The sequence below is a fragment of the Saccoglossus kowalevskii genome, chromosome 15 (genome assembly GCF_978046115.1).
Source record: "Saccoglossus kowalevskii chromosome 15, keSacKowa6.1, whole genome shotgun sequence".
Classification (NCBI taxonomy): domain Eukaryota; kingdom Metazoa; phylum Hemichordata; class Enteropneusta; family Harrimaniidae; genus Saccoglossus; species Saccoglossus kowalevskii.
Window position 1 is genome coordinate 11,721,983 of NC_140655.1, and position 7,833 is coordinate 11,729,815.

General features: G+C 35.7%; 1 long non-coding RNA gene and 1 pseudogene across 1 annotated transcript; both read left to right on the forward strand.

Annotated features, from left to right (window-relative positions):
- Positions 1–785: 785 nt before the first annotated feature.
- LOC146733937 (uncharacterized) lies at positions 786–3,960 on the forward strand. The gene is made up of 2 exons (XR_014931661.1): positions 786–980; positions 3,711–3,960. It is a non-coding gene; the product is annotated as an uncharacterized LOC146733937 (long non-coding RNA).
- A 226-nt stretch (positions 3,961–4,186) lies between these two features.
- On the forward strand, positions 4,187–7,615 carry LOC146733938 (tripartite motif-containing protein 2-like; annotated as a pseudogene).
- Positions 7,616–7,833: the final 218 nt, after the last annotated feature.

Here is a 7,833-nt window from a genome sequence, read left to right on the forward strand (position 1 = left end):
GAGATAATGCCAAACTCCACAAAACGTACCTACACATGAATTGATGACATCACGAAATACACATCAAAATAAAGACCTGAGGTAACAACTTGAATAACAACTATTCGAAATTTATGACTGTCAAGGTTTTCTTTTTCTTTTAATTCTGATAGTGCACATCCTAAGCTAGCTTTGAATAATTTATATTTAGTACGGCTACATATTGTATATATTGTATTCTATATCAAGTTTAACTAACACATTAATATCTTGCACACATGATATGCACAGTAGTTAAATCGGGATGGTCTTCACCTGAGCACGCGCGAAAATTGAGTCCCAAACGACGATAACAACACACGATGAAACGCAAAGGCTCGTGGGTAGACGCTTGTTGGTAAACAATGACACGCTGTGGCCATCTGACGCATGCGCAGGTGACGACTCCCCCGCTTTAATTTAACTTGGGCTGGAACATTTGGAATTGCTGAACTGTGACACCCGCATAATCTTTTCATAGAATAAATTTATACGGAGCTGACGCCAGAGATAATTCTAAACGTGTGCAGATTTAATTGAACGAGGCAGCTGGTGTTATCTACAATTCATTTCACAACATTGGTCTGTGTACTGAAACAATGCCTGTATAATGTAAGCAGGTGGATCTTTCATTGTGTGAACTGTTAACTCTTTATTCAATGATGTGCAACCTGATTGGATGGCATTTCACCAGATGTAGTGACTGTAACAAATTTGCATGTCCATATTCTATAAAACGAGTCTTCGTTTCAACATAAGGAGCAGACCACAAGTCTACTGACGTCTCTGTGATTCTGGCCAAGTTACCAGAGGACCCTGTCTGTTTGGTGAATTTGTGAAACTGGGGACATTCCAAGACCGTTGAATTGTGTTGCTGTCATCTCTGCCATACCAAGTGTTTGCCTTACGTGACTGGTTTCACCCAAGCATCGACGCCTCACCTGGAAGTCTTCAGAACACCGGTAATATGTATACACAAACATGAATCAGCCATGTAGCTATTAGTTCTCCTTTATACCGCATTACTAGTTTGGTAATCTCTAAAATTATTCAAAATTTCTTTTAATGCCACTAACCGGTAATTATTTTATTTTACATCCCATTCAAGTTGTTATTCTTTATTATTTTGTCATTTTGTTAAATTAAATGTACCGTTTTTTATTTTATTCTTTTATTCTTTTTTATTCCATGTACCAATCACGGCTATTGACTAAACAATGCATTATATTCCTGTTTTCTGTCTAAGCATTGATTTCATTTTCCAAGCTTTTTCCATGAACATCCATGTTGTAGATCTGCACGTGAAAACTGTATTTTTTTTATACAAACTTCATCCATTTTCAATTGGCGGTTTACAAACGCCTTCAAGTTTAACGTTTGGGGACAATGGTTCACGTAACTTCCATGCAGGCTCACGTGGCGTTGTTAAATTACTTCAAATTTCAAAACTGCGAGTTAGTAACAGAATACCACAAGCCGTCGAAGCATCCTCAATTATTTATATTCTGAATCTAATTAGTATTACTAACCCGTCCTTTATTCTATTTGTTAATTATACCCATAAGTTGACACAACAAACCCCTTTCCTTCCGCATTTTTTGAATATTTATAACTTTTAAAAAGCAGTTGAATCCAATCAACGAGCCCAGTGTGAAGTGATATCTTTGAAAATATTCCAATGTCATTCTATCACACGATTTTGACGAATTTGGCCTGACTTATTTGAATTGTGAAAATTACAAATGTTTATAAAAATGATGGGAACGGGTTTGTTGTGTTGATAATACCTCGCGTACCAAATTGGTATTAAACTATGTTCGTCACACGATTATATTATGTTGTTTCAACTGATTACATTAACTGCAACCACAGCATTTCCATCAGAACACCTAAACACCAAACAAATTTAGGTAAACGTGTTTTTGTTACTTTTATATAATTTCATATTTTCGACATTCGATTGTTGTCTGCATACGTAACGGCCCTTACGTAACGCGAGTGTCGGTTCTGTAACACAACGAGTTGCGTGAATATGACATAATACCAACAAAGTATAACGACCTTAAATGGAAATACTAATACGCATATAATATTATTCATGACAAAAATTAAATTAATACTTCGTCTCTGGGTGACCTCAAACAGTTGGTGTTAGGCGGCTAACCTTTCACATGTTTAACAATTTATAATTATAATATTTGTAACAGTATCGTAATTTTCATTTTGTATTCTTTCTTGATTTTTAATATTTTAAAATATCAACCTTAACGTTACTTTTGTTTATACAACCCATCCACTCCTACGTGTAATATTGAACTTCAAAAAAAAAATGTTTGGTCCATGGCTCACTTTTAATATTTCTAAATTTATAGGGCCGTTCCCTTGTCATGTTTGCTATTTGATGGTGTTCACATGACCTCAGTTTGAGATCTGCCACATAAAATTGTGAACGTACCATGCAATGTATTATCTTCAGAAGGACGGGAGATTTCATCATAGTCACTAGTTACGTAAACATAATACAAACAACGATTGTGTATTATTCTGTGTATAATTCTGGGAGGAAAAATGAACTTTTTATAAATATTTTACCTTTTTTTTTGACTTCGCGCACAGAGGCAATATTTTTTGGAAGATTAAATTTGCAAAATTGCTTCATCTAAAACAAAATTGTTTGCGTCCGATTTCACTGACCCTATTTGCATTTTTTTGTAACAAATGTATCATGTTTGCAATTTCCCCCCTGAAAACCTTTCGGATTTTGTATGATTCATCCTTCACCGTAAAGTGATTACCATATAAATATGTATAACTTTAATCACATTTTGGTGAATTATAATGATAGACCGTCACAACACAGTATCATAATAAAATAGACGAATAAAGTCGTATGAATTGCCATAATTGGATCACGGAATCAAAATGATCATCGTCCCTGGGTGAACTCGAACCACCTTAACATTATTTGCAATGCACACTCGTGATTAAACAAAGTCTTAAGACTTTTTTAATAATCGTTGCCCTCTTTCTCTGCTCAACAACCCTGAAATCTTGTCGATAGAGGGCGTAACTCGAACATCTGCAGACATTGCTCAGAATGTCACACGCAAGGTAAATGTGATATCTGACCCTAAGATGTTGTATAAATCAGTGATGAGTTTATAAATTTATCAAAGACGTATGCACTTTCAATTATGTTGGCGCAAATCAATGGTATGAGAATCCATATGTTTCGTTTCATGATGTTCAAATAATATTAACCACAAACAGACAAATTCCGTGATAGCCACGCTGTTGTAAAACTACAACCACTTAATCATATATACTAGTAGTCAATTATTCGTAAAGCCACCCGTCATGTGTGTTGTTACAATACGTTAAAATTCACACCTTTGTCTAAATGAGTAGCGGAATACTATACCTGGCAACACAGGGACTCATTACAGTCACTTGGTTCTGAAAATCAATAAATACTATTTTTTTTTAAAAGTTATCCGCTATACGAATATAAATAATAAGTTAATTTATATGCGTATAGCGGATGATTTTTTTTTTTTAAATAGTTTTTATTGAATTTCAGCCCAAGTGACTGACTCATTACTACATGCGATGGGAGCACGTATAGGAATGAACCCTTGTGTCTTGCAGTTGTTCAGAATTTGCGCTTGTGGGGCATTTTGAATTTGTTCCAGGTCACTACCTCCACATAATACAGGGATGAACGGATAGGAAACCGTAGAGCGGATATGTTTAAGCCAACGAAATGAACCCCATATCAGATTCATGACAATCGGTAAGTTGGATTTAATCGTACAATAATCTTGATAATATTGGGGAAAATGTTGTTAATGATTATGATTTCTGTTCATGAAGTTACGGTATGCATGTTATTTTTTTATTGAATAAAAAGAAACAATGGTATATTTCGTTCAAATAATTAAATGTATGTTCTTGTTTCCTAATTTTTTTTGGTAATGTGGAACAAGGCCTCGTATACGTCAATGATTTGAAGATTTCACTTTATGATAAATACCCCTATGTTCAATGCAGTCACGTGATTGACATTGACGCAGTCTTTCCGAGTAAATAGTCGTAATTCTTAGTATTTATGCCACGTGATTAGATCAGTCTACCAGACCTGCTGAGGGCGATACATGTATTATCACCCTAATCGACTAAATTGAAATTTTCTATTGCCATTCGTAACATCAACACTCTTTTCAGTGCAACGACGTCACCCCATTCATTGAATTTATATCACGTGGTTTTTGAACCTTGACACAAAGCGCAGGCGGAAGTATTGTAAGATAAAACCGATAGACGTGACAACTGTTGGCTAACCATGGCTACGGCAGAATCGAAAATACTTGAAAAAATCGATGACAACTTTCTCGTATGTACGGTGTGTTCTGAGATATACCGTAATGCTAAGATTCTACCATGTCTGCACAGTTTCTGTGAGCAGTGTATCGACAAACTGGTACAGAAATCGGGAGGTAAGAATATACCCTGCCCAGTGTGTAGGCGAATTCATGACCTCCCAGAAGGAGCCGGCAGTGTGCAGTCGAACGTATTTCTAAACGAGTTGGTCGTCTTACTTGGAAAACGAGACAAAAAGACAAACGAAGTACAAACATGTGAAGGGTGTCAGCGAGATCCGATGACCACCCATTGTATTGATTGTGCAATAGGACTGTGTGACGGTTGTATATCGACCCGTCTACGAAGTCCCACAACCTGATGTCACGACAAACGTACCAGGCTGCAAAATCCGCTGATATTGCTACGGTTCAACCACCTGTCTACTGTAGTCATCACCCTGGTAACCAACTGGAATTACATTGTGATACCTGTGATATTCCAATTTGCGTCGCGTGTGCCGCTCTAAATCATAAATTAACTGAACATAATTGCCGATATCTGAAGGACGCTGCCTCTCAGTATGCCACGGATTTGATCAAGGTGACAGACATTCTAGCAGAGAAAGAAAAAGAAGCGAAGGAGAGCAAAGAAAACGTACTGCAGATGACAGAACTGCTGGAAAATCGATTTAGTGAACAAGAACATAAACTAAATGTTCACATTGAGACGGTGGTGGCAGAAATCACGGCAAAAATTCGTAAAAACGGTGAAGCATTGTTGCATGAAATGAACAATGTTTTCAGTGAGAGAAAACAGAATTTGCATGCGCAATTGAAAGAACTGGAAATTGCTGAAAGTGATATGAAACATGCACGTGACTTTGCCACACATCTAATGAATTATGGGAATGCTGCACAACTGATGTCTGCTAAGAAGGGAATGACGTCACAGATAGATGAACTGCTGAAACTAAAAACCAAACAGCATCCAGCTGAAGACGACTACATGGAGTTTCAAAGCAATGATGACTTCTGTGAGACCAAAACTCTGGGTGAGATACTTCACAACAAATGCATTTTTGAGATAAAAGATGTATCCAAATATTATAGGATTGGTGATGATGTATCCATAACCATAGCAACAACTGGTGGTACTGGGGTGAATTGTATGACACTAAAACAGAAAATCCAGTCTGAAATGAAGACTCCATTCAACACGACAGAAGAAATGAAAGTGACTGACAATAAAGACGGGACTTGTAGCCTGACATATCAGGCTAAGGTAGAAGGGGTGCATGAATTGACAGTTTTAGTGAATAACAAATCAGTGCAGGGTTCACCTGTTAAGATTAATGTAATTCCTAAGAGGAGGTTGATGGGTAATTATAGTGGGTCAGGATTGAGTCAGTTAAACTATCATGAGAGTGTCCTGATAACCAGAGAGGGGAATGTATTAGTTTGTGACAGTGGAAATAAACTACTTCAATTACTGACTTTGGATGGAAAACATAAACGAATGATTCAATTCACTGGTTTTAATAAATCATTCTATCCATGCTTTGCTGCAGAGTCACAGGATGGTAATTATTTCATAACAGATGCTAGTAACAACCAAGTAGTTGTATGTAACAACAATTTTGAACTAATTAGATGTTTTGGCAGTGAGGAACTGACATATCCTATTGGTATTAGCATTAGCCCTGTGAATGGAAGGGTGTATGTTGTTGACAATTATTCCCATTGTATAAGAATCTACAAACAAGATGGGAGATATATAAATTCATTCGGATCAGAGGGTGGTGAAGACTGTCAGTTTAAATATCCTTGGGGAATTACTACTGACAGTAAAGGTAATGTCATTGTGGCAGATCAAGGCAACCACCGCATACAAGTACTGACTGGTGAAGGAGAATTTCTATTCAAGTTTGGAAGTCAAGGAAATTCTGATGGTCAACTACAGTCTCCTTTAGGTGTAGCTACTGATACAGATGGATATGTGTATGTGAGTGAAAATGGTAATAAAAGGGTTCAGAAGTATGACTCCCATGGTCAATTTGTATGTCGTATTGATAGTCCTGCTGATGGGTTGAGTGATCCCCGTGGTATCTGTATCACAAATGATAAACCATTTGGTAAGGTTGTAGTGGCTGATCATAACAATCACTGTATTAAAATATTTGCACAATAGTTTAAATAAGTTTAATTATCAATAATTTTAAATAATTAACCTTGTATTCTACAATGAATCTACAATTTTATTACATTGACATCAACCATTTACAAATTGTATGTGTCATGTGACCTTATATATTATAAATACCCTAGTTCTCTGTTTGTACAGATGTGTAATTTCAATTGTAACTTCCATGCATTGCAAGAAGGTGTGATTTTTTTTTGTTGGGGGGGTTAATAATATTAAAATAGTTATCCTGGACGATCCCAACGTTTCAATTTAAAGATGCTGTAAAATCCATTTGGTAATGCATATTACCCATGAGTCTTTGCAGTGTTCACTCCATTATTGTCCAATTTACTGACATGTACACAAGATGTATACCATCAAATTTGTTTAAAAATAGTGATATTTGCCAAGAGTTGTACTGATTGTTTTTTGGCATAGATTGTTGAAATGTGAAACGTATCTGTTTTGGGAAATAAGCCAGTGTCAAAGCCAGTGTCAAAGCCAGTGTCAAAGCCAGTGTCAAAGCCAGTGTCAAAGCCAGTGTCAAAGCATGTGTTAAGGTCGTGGCTAGAGGGCGCCTGTTTTTATCCAAGACATGTGATTGGTTGTTTTCAATTGTCATTTTAAAAATATTTCATATAAAACAAATTTATGCCTTGGTAGTAAATTTTATGTCCTGTAATTTTGAAATTCACAAAATTTCAAACAATCTGAAGTCACTTTAAAATTTTGTTTTGCGATTTCGTCATCTAAATATCCAAGTCAGTATTTGATAATTTTGAGTCATCTTTTCAAGCATTACGCTACAACTTCTCATATTTTAGCAGACATAAGATTATATTTAGCCAATACATATATATTTCAACCATTTTTTTCATTAAAAAATAAGTAGTTTGAAATTTAATATTTGTGAAATTTTTATGGATTTATAGTTTCTGTATTCCATGCGTTTAAACACAAAATATCACAGATGTATGGTTTGTGTTCTGATATATTATTATCTATACCAGAAAACGAGGTGATTTTATAATAAACTAGTCATTGTAAGTACTGATTTTGATTGTATTGTATTGAAGGTGTAATCAATCCTGCAATCATTTTTAGTTGTCCTATGTAGATCTGTTTGGTGACATCTGAAATGTAATTATTCTGTCATTCAAGTTGGTAAAAAAAAGAACGATGCATTATGGGAGTCTGTGCCAATGTCAACCTCCATGCATGACTATAAGCCTGCACATTGTGGCATAATTGACATTTTTGACAACCATTATA